At 40.4% G+C, this 12,623-nt stretch overlaps 1 non-coding gene across 1 annotated transcript; it reads left to right on the forward strand.

Annotated features, from left to right (window-relative positions):
* The first annotated feature begins 10,988 nt into the window (after positions 1-10,988).
* LOC127076979 (small nucleolar RNA R71) lies at positions 10,989-11,095 on the forward strand. The gene has a single exon (XR_007786981.1). It is a non-coding gene; the product is annotated as a small nucleolar RNA R71 (small nucleolar RNA).
* Positions 11,096-12,623: the final 1,528 nt, after the last annotated feature.

A 12,623-nucleotide genomic window follows, 5' to 3' on the forward strand; every position in this document is an offset into this window, starting at 1 on the left:
GCGCGCTCATTTTTGAATGTTGACACGGATCGATTCCTGGCGCATGCATTATTTTCAAATGTTTTCATCATTTTATGTTTTCCCTCCATATTTCACATACATGCTTCTTTTGTTTTTTTTCATTTTTCTTCCAACTTTAAAAAATCATAACAAATTGAAAAATGATCCAAAAAATGCCTGGTTTTTTGCTACTTGTTCCTTAGAATGTCTAGAATTTTATGATGCTAATTTTTGAAGCTGTGCGTGGCTGGATTTTGAATGGTGCTAGAATCTTTGATCATATGTGCTTTTGTGACTTTGCCTTGCTCTTTCTATTTTGAAATGCTTGATTTTAATCCAATGGACATGAAATTTTACATGGTGATTCTAGACACATTGATGGATGTTTTAGGCTTGGTTTGGTATTTTTCCCATTTACCATTTCTGTTTTATGCATGTGTTTGCATGGTGTGACAATTTGTGTCACACCTTTGGTTGTTCAACTTGTACAATTTAATTTCCATGCTAAATAATCTTTGATGCTTCTGATTTTTTGTATGATGATCATGTTGGATGTGTTGAATGCTCTTGAATTTTTCCAGAATTATTTGAATCATTTCTGTTTTGATTTGGAATTTCCATTCATAATGTCCAAATACGAGCTTTAAAATTGTCTTTGACTTCTCTTGCTCATTACATGCCCTTGCTTGATGATTTTGATGTGATCATTTTCTGGACATGTTAATATGTGTTTGAAGTTGCATTGTGTTGAATTTCAGCTCCTGTTTTGAATTTTTTCTTCACCTTTGACCCTAGGCTTTGACCTAGTGGTTTGTACTTACATGTGAGCTTTGAATTTCAGGTTTAAGCATCCAAATTCCATGGTTAATGTTGCTTCATCATTTGAATATTGATATTTGCTATTGATTGCTAACATTTGCTATTTTGTAGGTTGATGTTAACTCACTTGTGTTTTCCTTATGGCTTATACTTTGTACATTGGGATTGTCTGTTTGTCTGAGTATTGTACTGATTTGTTTAGTTGTTTACATAGGTACCTAAGTTGCTTTAAGTTCATTTGAAATTTGCTTTGCTTTTGCTTGTGGTTGGCATACCACTTAGGTATAATCCCTAATCTTCATGTAGTCTGGAAGACCTGTTGTTATTGGCAGGCACCTGTCTGAAGCCCTCCTTAAGAGGCCATGTTTTTGTTTGTTTAATTTTGTGCCAAGCAGGTAAAGTCCTTTTAAGAGGCAATTGGCAGATAAAAGGGATGTGTAATCCATCCCCTGCTATTCAGTTGTGTCATCCACTTTGTTCACACCATGTGTTGATGCATTGTGAATAAGAACCCAAGATCTTATAGAGTCAATCATATGTGGAGAAGAGTTCCCTCATTCTGAACTCCCACACTTTCTATTGATTAAAGCTCTCCCAGGCCAGGGATAAGAGCTATGAGGCACACCCCTCATCTCCATTTCATCTGCTTCACCCTAACTCTCAATGTTAGGGTTAAGAGCTCAAAACACCCCATACCAGTTGGCTTGTTTAAAGCCTAACCTTGCTTGAGCCCATTGATTGTGTATAGTGTGTGCTAATTGGTTGCTTGTTGTTTGTTTGTCGATATGTGCATAATTGTTGGTGTGTGCCTTTGTTCATTTGTTTTCATTACTTGTATATCATTTCATGATCATTGTTCATACTTTGTGACATTTTGTTTTTTCCATTGAGGAGTCAATTGTAAGTCCATTTATTGGCAGTTGTTTCCTGTGATCTGGTAGGAGTTGGGACTAAGACCATTGATTGGCATCCCATTTCCTTGGAGTCGAGTGTAAGACCATTTATTGGCAACTTGTTTCCTCTTGCTTATTGCATTTGTTTTCTTTGTTTTGTGAGACTAGTGTAAGTCCATTGCTTGGCATCTGGTATCCATCTTTGTTTTGTGAGGCTGGTATAAATCCATTGATTGGTATCTGGTTTCCATGTTTTCTCTGTTTTGTGAGATTGGTGTAAGTCCATTGATTGGCATCCGGTATCCCTTTATGTTGTTTATTTGCTCCTTGCTTGTTGCCTTTTCCAAAGGAATCACTTGGATCATCTACATATGATCTCAAGAGGTGAACATCTAAGAAGTTTTGCATCCCTTAACCTCTCACCCTTTTTGTTCCTTAAACCTCCATTTTGCATGTTAACTCAAACCAGAAAAATATTGTGCAAACATTTTCACCTGTTTTCAAATTAGAAACCTAGGCCTTAAGCCTCTGATTTTTCAAACTTCATTTTCATAATACTTCTTTTGAATTGAATTCTAATCATACTTTGACCATCATTTTGTGAATAATTCTAATTGGTTAATTTCACTCATTCAATTGTTTTGTGGCTTTGTCCATTCTTTAATCAAGTTTTCATACATTAGCCATAGATCTCAATTATCTTAGTGGTTGATGTGAATCTCACCATTTCCGTAATAAAAATTGTATATTCTTCTCTCATCCTCCCAATCAATGTTTGCACAATAAATACTTTCATAAACAATATCTTTTGCAACAATTTGTGAAAAGGGTTCCCTAGGAGTACCTAGGATGCATTGGGTGCCTAACACCTTCCCTTTGCATAATTACCCCCTTACCCAGATCTTTGACCTTTCATTAGTTTTCTATGCGTAAAAATTCTTAGGCTTTTGTTCGTTTTTTAGCCATTCCTTTGGATAAATAAAAGTGCGGTGGCGACTCTATCTTTGTATGCTTTGCTTTTGATTTAGTCAATAAATCATAAAGTGACGAATACACCGCTATAGAAAAGTGGCGACTCTGCTGGGGAGAGATGTTTGCTTCCTAGTGGGTTTGCCAACTTTTCACAATTGTTGTGATATATTGTTTATGACATATTTTTGTACAATTTGGGATTACTGTATTGCTTGTAATGATTGATTTGCTTGATATATCAATTGCTTGCTTTCTTGGTGATCTGTGAGATGAGTTCTATACCCGAACTCAAGTGTACCCTATGATAGAAGAATGGCATAGTCTCGTCGACTTGTATGGAGTTATTCCTTAGCAAGTTGACTTGCGAGTCCATTCACTTGGTGGAGGTCATGTTGGATTAATGATGTCACACAAGTTATTTGTGGCTAGGCATTATTCTTCCGATATGTGCCGTAGAAGCCAAGGACCTTAGTTTACCAAGCCCATCTTGGCCTATTTTTAGGACGTAGTGCGGAGGTCGTTCAAATGTCAGATTTGATGCGATTGTTACGCGATGCTACACTCATAAGAGTCTCTCTTGAGAATATTTTTGGAATACGAGTATTCGTTCCTCCAATAATATTCGAAAGATGGGATGATGACTATGGGAACCTCTGGTAGAACATGTTCGACAGGTTTAAACCATAGTACACTCCCTTTGGGTGGTTCTTAACCGAGACTCCATGCTCGTGACTCACAACAAACCCGTGATTCATGGTTGATCCGTTCATCCATCGTTAATATCAATGGAACTTGGGTGTTGATAAGGTGTAAACCATAATCCACCAAAATGGATGATTGATATTAAGGATGTTTGAATCGTTCATATATCGTTAATATCAATGGAACTTGGGTGTTGATAAGGTGTAAACCATAATCCACCAAAATGGATGATTGATATTAAGGATAATATGCACTATCCCATGACCTTTGTCTGGTGTGCTTTGCTTGATCCTTGAGTGTGATTGTTGCATTCATGCATTCATGCATTCATCTGCATCCATAGCATCAGATAAAAAGAAAATTTTCAAGGAACTTAAGGGGTTTATTTGCAAAATTTTCAGATATGGAAAGACCAAAAAGGCATACAAAGAAGTACAACTTTAGACAACCTGATCTGAAAGAGTTAAGGAATTTGACATCTTATGTATTAGATCCCTTGGGTTTCAAAGCTCGTTATGGGAAGCTTCTGCCTCTGCTGACTACTCAGGTTGATGAAGGGTTGATGAATACTTTGGCGCAGTTCTATGATCCTCTGTATCACTGCTTCTCTTTTCCAGACTTTCAGCTGTTGCCTACCCTTGAGGAGTATGCTCATCTTGTGGGTATTCCGATTCTGGATCAGGTGTCGTTCAGTGGCTTGGAGAGTATTCCTACTTCTCGAGAGATAGCTGACATGTTGCACATAGATGAATCCTTGGTTAAAGCTCATATGACTACCAAAGGTGGAATTCAAGGTCTCCCTTCTGAGTTCCTCGTCGCTCAAGCTACCGTTTATGGGAAGGCCATGAGTGAAGATGCCTTTGAAGCCATATTTGTGCTTCTCATCTATGGACTGGTATTATTCCCCAACATCGACAAATTTGTGGATGTGAATGCTATTAGGATCTTCTCTGTTCTTAATCCCGTTCCGACTCTGTTGGGTGATGCCTATTTCTCTTTGCATCTGAGGAATGCGAAGGGTAGTGGTACTATTGTGTGCTGTTTGCCTCTGTTGTATAAGTGGTTTATTTCTCACTTACCTTAGACGGTCGCTTTCAAGGAGAACAAGGGATGTCTACGGTGGTCTACGAGGCTTATGTCTCTCACTAATGATGATATCTCTTGGTATGATCGTGCATATGATGGTGTCCAGATTATTGATTCTTGTGGTGAATTCTCCAATGTGCCTCTTCTTGGTACATGTGGTGGGATTAGCTACAACCCCGTGCTAGCACGACGTCAGCTTGGGTTCCCCCTAAAGGATAAACCTAATAACATTCTGTTAGAAGGTGTGTTCTTTCAGGAGGGTAAAGATCCCCAAGGCCTGAAAGCCAGGATGGTCCGCGCTTGGCGCAAGATTCACAAGAAGGGTAGAAGTGAATTGGGTCCGAAGAACTGCATCGCTTTGGAGCCATATACTGCTTGGGTGAGGAAGAGAGCATCCGAGACCTACACCGTTGGTTGTGGCTGGGCCTCTGCCAAGAGGAAGCCTGTGCATCACGCCAGCAATCAGCACCAGGTGGCTCATATAGCACCTGTCTTCCGTGACAATCAACAATATCAGCATTCCAATCAACAAACTCAACAGTATCAACAACAATATCGTCCTCAGCAACAGGCTTACCAGCCTCGCAACAGTAATCAGGCTAATTTGAATTATGAGAGGAAGAAGATCACTTTCGATCCGATTCCTGTGTCATACGCGGAGCTGTATCCCTCTTTAATAGAGCGGAAATTGGTTACTCCTAGGGATCCTCCGGCTGTACCTGCTAACCCGCAGTGGTGGTACAAGCCTGACCATCACTGTGTTTATCATTCCGGTGCTCCCGGTCACAATGTAGAAAATTGCTATCCGTTGAAGACTAAGGTTCAAGACCTTATGCGGTGCGACATTCTGAGCTTTGAGGACTCAGGCCCCAATGTTATGAAGAACCCATTGCCCGAGCATGGGAAGTCGGTTAACATGGTCCAGGGTTGCCCTGGCAAATACAAGGTCAAATATGTAAGCCATATTCGACAGTCATTGGTTGAGTTGCATCGTCTACTGTGTGATTACAATCATATGGAGCACGACCATGACAAATGCCGTATCTGCTCTGTCAATCGTCTGGGTTGTCGCCAAGTGCGTAGAGAGCTGCAAGAGTTGCTAGATGATGGGACTATTGAGATTCTTCAAAACAGAAATGTTGATGAAGACGAACCAGAAGTGAATGTTATTTCCCCTGTGTTCAAGTTACCTGAGCCTGTTGTCATCCGTTATGATGGTAGCAAGCAGAAGGTCTCTCCTTCTTTGGTGATCAAGCCTGCATGCCATGTACCTTACTCTTCTGACAAAGCAGTTCCATTCCGCTATAATCCTGTTGCTGTGAAAGATGGGAAAGAAGTTCCTTTGCCTTCATCCTCCGTTGTTAACATAGCTGATGTCAGTGGGTTGACCCGTAGTGGTCGTGTGTTTTCTGCACCGCCGAAGCCTCAGGCTAAGGCTGATTCTGTTGAGCATCCGGTGGGGAATGCTGTTAATCCTCCGAATCTGGAACCTATTGTTAAATCCTCCTCCGTACAAAAGACTCATACTTCTTCTGTTGGCCCTAGTGGCGCTGTGAATGAAGACTGTGATGAGATGCTGAGGCTCATCAAGAAGAGTGAGTACAACGTTGTAGACCAGCTTCTACAAACTCCGTCCAAAATCTCCGTGTTATCTTTGCTTCTGAATTCAGAACCCCATAGGGAGGCTCTGCAGAAAGTTCTGGAGATAGCTTATGTTGATCATGATGTCACAATTGAACAGTTTGACAGTATTGTTGCAAACATTACTGCTTGCAACACTTTGAGTTTCTGTGACGCTGATCTCCCTGAGGAGGGAAGAGACCACAATATGGCTTTACATATTTCCATGAATTGCAAGAGCGACGCCATGTCCAACGTGCTGGTGGACACTGGGTCATTTTTAAATGTATTGCCGAAGACCACTCTTTCTAGATTGTCATATCAAGGTCCTCCCATGAGGCATAGTGGTGTTGTTGTGAAAGCTTTCGATGGGTCACGTAAGACCGTGATTGGGGAAGTTGATTTACCAATCAAGATTGGACCAAGTGATTTCCAGGTTACCTTTCAGGTTATGGATATCCACCCATCTTATAGCTGTCTCCTTGGTAGACCATGGATTCACGAGGTTGGCACCGTGACATCCACCCTACACCAGAAGCTGAAATTCGTTAAGAATAAGAAATTGGTTGTGGTAGGGGGAGAAAAGGCTCTCCTGGTTAGCCACTTGTCTTCTTTCTCATATATTGATGCAGAGGATGAAATTGGAACTCCTTTCCAAGCTTTATCTATTGCTGAGCCGATTGAGAAGAAGTCTCCTTCATTTGCTTCCTATCGTGATGCAAAACTGGCCATTGAATGTGGTGCAGTTGCTGGGTTAGGAAAGATGATTGAGCTTGAAGATAACAAGTCCCGGGCTGGCATTGGCTATTCTTCTAGGGTCTTCAATGAGAAAGGGTTGTTCAAGAGTGGAGGTTTCATCCACGCCGATCAAGCTGATGAAGCTGCTGCTATTCTGGAAGAGGATGAAGAGGATACTGGCAACTTTGTTATCCCTGGCGGGATCTACCACAATTGGGTCGCTGTGGATGTTCCTACGGTCATTCATAAGTCAACGTAATATGTTCACTTTGTTTAAAAACCCTTCTCCCATGCCAAAAGGAGAAGTGATGACATTGTTGGCATCATATATACAATGATATTTCATTCAATAAATTCATGTTAAACATTTGTTTTTCCATTTGTTTTCACTTTTTGCATGAAATCGGTGATCACAAAAAACCCTAAAAACAAGAATAAAAGCAATCTTTTCATCTGCATAATGATTGGTTTGTTTAAATTCTAAAGTTTTTCATTATCCAAAATCATTATGCAGGTTGATTCTAAAATCCATTGAACATAATGATCCAACGCCATCTCCCAATTTTAAATTCCCTGTATTCGAAGTAGAGGAAGATGATGTTGAAGAGATTCCTGATGAGATTACCCGTCTCCTTGAGCACGAAGAGAAGATCATTCAGCCGCATCTTGAGAATCTGGAAACAGTCAACTTGGGGTCTGAAGATTGTGTTCGAATGGTGAAGATTGGGGCACTTCTTGAAGAATCTGTCAAGAAGGGGTTGATCAGTTTGCTACGAGAATATTCTGATATCTTTGCTTGGTCGTATGAAGACATGCCGAGTCTAGATACAGATATTGTGCAACATTTCCTGCCTCTGAAGCCTGAGTGCGTGCCTGTGAAGCAGAAGCTCAGAAGAACTCATCCAGATATGGCAGTGAAGATCAAAGAGGAAGTTCAGAAGCAAATTGATGCGGGGTTTCTGGTGACTTCCACATATCCTCAATGGGTGGCCAATATTGTGCCTGTGCCTAAGAAGGACGAAAGTGTTGATTATAGGTATTTGAATAAAGCTAGTCCAAAAGATGATTTTCCTCTACCACACATTGATATGTTGGTAGACAATACAGCTAAATTCAAAGTCTTTTCCTTTATGGACGGATTTTCCGGTTATAACCAGATTAAAATGGCACCCGAGGATATGGAGAAGACAACATTCATCACACCTTGGGGAACATTCTGTTATCGAGTGATGCCCTTCGGTTTGAAGAACGCCAGAGCCACGTATGAACGTGCTATGACTACCTTGTTCCATGATATGATGCACAAGGAGATAGAGGTCTATGTCGATGACATGATTGCTAAGTCAAGAACGAAAGTTGAACATATTGAGCATTTGTTGAAGCTTTTTCAGCGTCTGAGGAAGTTTAGGCTTCGTCTGAATCCGAACAAATGTACATTTGGAGTCCGTTCTGGCAAGTTATTGGGTTTTGTTGTCAGTGAGAGAGGTATTGAGGTTGATCCTGCAAAGGTCAAAGCAATACAAGAGATGCCTGCACCCAAAACTGAGAAGCAAGTCCGAGGTTTTCTTGGCCGCTTGAATTATATTTCCAGATTTATATCCCACATGACTGCCACATGTGCGCCGATATTCAAGCTCCTCCGGAAAGATCAGTCTCATGATTGGACCGAGGATTGCCAGAAAGCTTTTGACAGTATCAAAGAATATCTGTCTGAACCTCCGATCTTGTCTCCGCCTGTAGAAGGAAGACCTCTGATTATGTATTTGACTGTTCTTGAAGACTCGATGGGTTGTGTACTCGGTCAGCAAGACGAATCAGGGAAGAAAGAATCTGCTATCTACTACCTGAGTAAGAAGTTCACTGATTGTGAGTCTCGATACTCAATGCTTGAGAAGACGTGCTATGCTTTGGCTTGGGCTGCTAAGCGTTTGCGCCAGTACATGATAAATCATACAACTTGGTTGATATCCAGAATGGATCCAAACAAGTATATCTTCGAGAAGCCTGCTTTAACTGGGAGGATTGCCCGTTGGCAGATGTTGTTGTCTGAGTATGATATCAAGTATCGAGCTCAGAAAGCTATCAAAGGTAGTATCTTGGCTGACCATTTAGCACATCAGCCGGTTGAAGATCATCAGTCTGTTCAGTACGACTTCCCAGATGAGGAGATTCTGTATTTGAAAATGAAAGATTGTGATGAGCCTACACTTGATGAAGGTCCAGAACCTGGTTCTAAATGGACGATGGTGTTTGATGGCGCTGTAAATCAGTACGGAAATGGAATTGGGGCGGTAATCATTACTCCTCAGGGCACACATATTCCGTTTACAGCAAGGCTAACTTTCAAATGCACGAATAATATGGCTGAGTACGAAGCCTGTATTATGGGATTGGAAGAATGCATTGATCTGAGGATCAAGCATCTTGATGTGTATAGTGATTCGGCCCTAGTTGTCAATCAGATCAAGGGAGAGTGGGAGACGAATCAACCCAGTCTCATTTCATACAGAGATTATGCGAGGAGGATTTCAACGTTCTTTACGGAAGTTGACTTTCATCATATTCCTCGAGAAGATAATCGGATGGCAGATGCTCTTGCTACGCTTGCTTCCATGATTGTGGTCAAGTATTGGAATGAAGTTCCCAATATCACCGTGATGCGCTTGGATAGACCAGCTCACGTATTTGCAGTGGAAGAAGTAAATGATGACAAGCCTTGGTATTTTGATATCAAGAATTTCCTCCAGAACCAGGTTTATCCGCCTGGGGCATCTGTGAAAGATAGGAAAACTCTGAGAAGGTTGTCAGGCAGTTTCTACCTCAGTGGTGAGGTGTTGTATAAGAGAAATTTTGACATGGGCAATGGTTATCCATCCAAACACATAGGCAATGGTTATCCATCCAAACACAAAAATAATAAAAATTGTATATTCTTCTCTCATCCTCCCAATCAATGTTTGCACAATAAATACTTTCATAAACAATATCTTTTGCAATAATTTGTGAAAAGGGTTCCCTAGGAGTACCTAGGATGCATTGGGTGCCTAACACCTTCCCTTTGCATAATTACCCCCTTACCCAGATCTCTGACCTTTCATTAGTTTTCTATGCGTAAAACTTCTTAGGCTTTTGTTCGCTTTTTAGCCATTCCTTTGGATAAATAAAAGTGCGGTGGCGACTCTATCTTTGTATGCTTTGCTTTTTATTTAGTCAATAAATCATAAAGTGACGAATACACCGCTACACTCTGGTTTCTTTACTTCGTCCGGGGGTTTGGTACATACCTTGGAAGTTTCGGGTTCACTCAATCTAGGGTTTGGTGGCTCATCATAAGCATTCCCACTTCGTAGGGTAATGGCATTGGCTTGTCCTCTCAGATTTTGTTGAGGTTGTCCCGGGAATTGTCCTCCAGGTGTAGTCTGAGGGGCTTGGTTTAAAGCTACCTGAGAGATTTGGGTTTCAAGCATCTTGGTAAGAGTAACTATTTGGTCAACCTTGGTTCCTAACTGAGTAATCAATTCGTTAACATGAATGTTTTGGTTCATGAACTCCTTGTTTTGTTGGGTTTGAGCGGTGATAAAATTTTCCATAATTTTCTCAAGGCTCGGCTTTGGTGGTACAGGTTGCATAGGTTGATTTGATCTAGGGGCTTGATAACTAGGTCTCGGAGATGAATTATTTTGAATAGGGTTATTATTTTTATATGAGAAGTTCGGGTGATTCCTCCATCCAGGGTTATAGGTATTCGAGTATGGGTTCCCTTGGGTGTAGTTCACTTGCTCAGAGTGGGTTTCGTTTAATAGATTGCATTCTGCAGATTGGTGTCCTTTGGTTCCACATATCTCACAATCCGACGAAACTGCGACTAAAGTATTCGGGTTTCTGCACATATGCTCGACTTTGAGGGCTAATGCGTCCATTTTAGCTTGCATCATGTCTATAGAGCTTAGTTCATGCACTCCTCCTTGGGCTTCCTTCTTCTCAACTGTCGCTCGTTCGACTCCCCATGATTGATGGTTTTGAGCCATATCTTCGATGAGGGCACTAGCTTCAGGATAAGGTTTGTTCATCAGAGCACCGCCTGCGGCAGCGTCGATGGTCATCTTTGTGTTGTAATGAAGTCCATTATAGAAGGTTTGGATGATTAACCAATTTTCTAAGCCATGATGTGGGCATGCTCGTAACAACTCTTTATATCTCTCCCAAGCTTCGAACAACGATTCTCATTGGTTTTGGGTAAATCTAGTTATATGGTTTCGAAGAACGACGGTTTTACTCGGGGGAAAATATCTAGCAAGAAAAACTCTTCTAAGGTTATCCCAAGTCGTAATGGAATTGGGTGGAAGGGAATCTAACCATGATAGGGCTTTATCTCTGAGGCAAAAAGGAAATAATCTTAAACGTATTGTCTCAGGAGAAGCTCCATTGGTTTTAAAAGTGTCTGCTAATTGAAGAAATATTTTTAAATGTTGGTTTGGGTTCTCAGTAGCGAGACCCGCAAATTGTCTCTGTTGCACTAGTTGTAACAGAGATGGTTTAAGTTCAAAATTATTAGCTGGGATGGTTGGGTTTACTATACTAGAACTAGGTTCTTCATTAGATGGTTGAGCGAAATCCTTAAGAGGTCTTCGATTTTGATCTTCGGCCATAGCTCTCTTAATTCTATGAAAGAATAAACGTGCGCGAGCGTAATGTTCAGGTTCCGCCAGAGGGTGTACTAAGCTTAAACTTACGGTAATGCGAGTTCTTCGCATTGACTGGCGGGAAATAGCCTAAGTCTAAACGATATAACAACAGGAAAATGAAATTTGACGAAATTGGTCCCCAGCAATGGCGCCAAAAACTTGATGCGTGCTTTTCGCAAGTATACGAACGCGTCAGAGTAATATAAAAGATTGTCGAATCCACAGAGACCAAGTGTCAATCTATCGTTATCTATTGTTATGGTGTTTATCAAAGGCAATCGAAATAGGTGTTTTTGGAGTGTGCAATGAAAAGTAAAGTGTTGAAATAAAGATATAATTGATAAAGACAGGGTCGAATGTAATTCACGTAATTAATTGATAATCCAAGTACTTGCTAGTAGAGCTACTTATGGGCATTGTTTCCTACTTTGAAAAGAACTAATTTAACAGGAACTGTCGCTTTCGCGTATTCAGAACCGAGTTGTACTCCCTAATCAAACCCTCTTATTGTCACTTATAAAAAGGCGCGCATTGCGTTAGAGTAGTAAACCTATTTTTAAGAAATATAGTATCTTGACTAAGTTGAAAAGTATTATAACCTGGATTTCTTAACCAAAAGAGGATCTCACGAACCAGACACTAAACTTATAAACGCGTCCGAAAATAGTTTTAAAATCTCTTTTCTTCCTACAGTTAAAATCTCCTAATGAACTAAACAAAGCGTTTTCGCTGTTTTTAAAATAGTTAAAAACAATTAAGCTTAAAAAGACGTTGGACGGCTTTCGATCTTACCCAATGGAATTGAAGTGCGGGAAAACTTAAGTTGAAAGTTAAAATAGCCCTTAAGTTTTTCTACGAAAAATTGTACGGATTACTGGTTCAATTACGATCCTTACATTCTAGCCTTATAAATTTAGCTAGACATGGTAAAGTAAAAGTGCATTAAAATAAATAAAAGTAGTGCGAGTGCGAGAAATAAATAAAAGTAAAGCGAGTGCGAGGAAATAAATAAAAGTAAAGCGAGTGCGGAAAATAAATAAAGTAAAGCGAGTGCGAGGAAATAAATAATTTAAAGCGAGTGCGAGAAATAAATAAAGTAAAGCGAGTG

The sequence above is a fragment of the Lathyrus oleraceus genome, chromosome 4 (assembly GCF_024323335.1).
Source record: "Lathyrus oleraceus cultivar Zhongwan6 chromosome 4, CAAS_Psat_ZW6_1.0, whole genome shotgun sequence".
Lineage (NCBI taxonomy): Eukaryota > Viridiplantae > Streptophyta > Magnoliopsida > Fabales > Fabaceae > Lathyrus > Lathyrus oleraceus.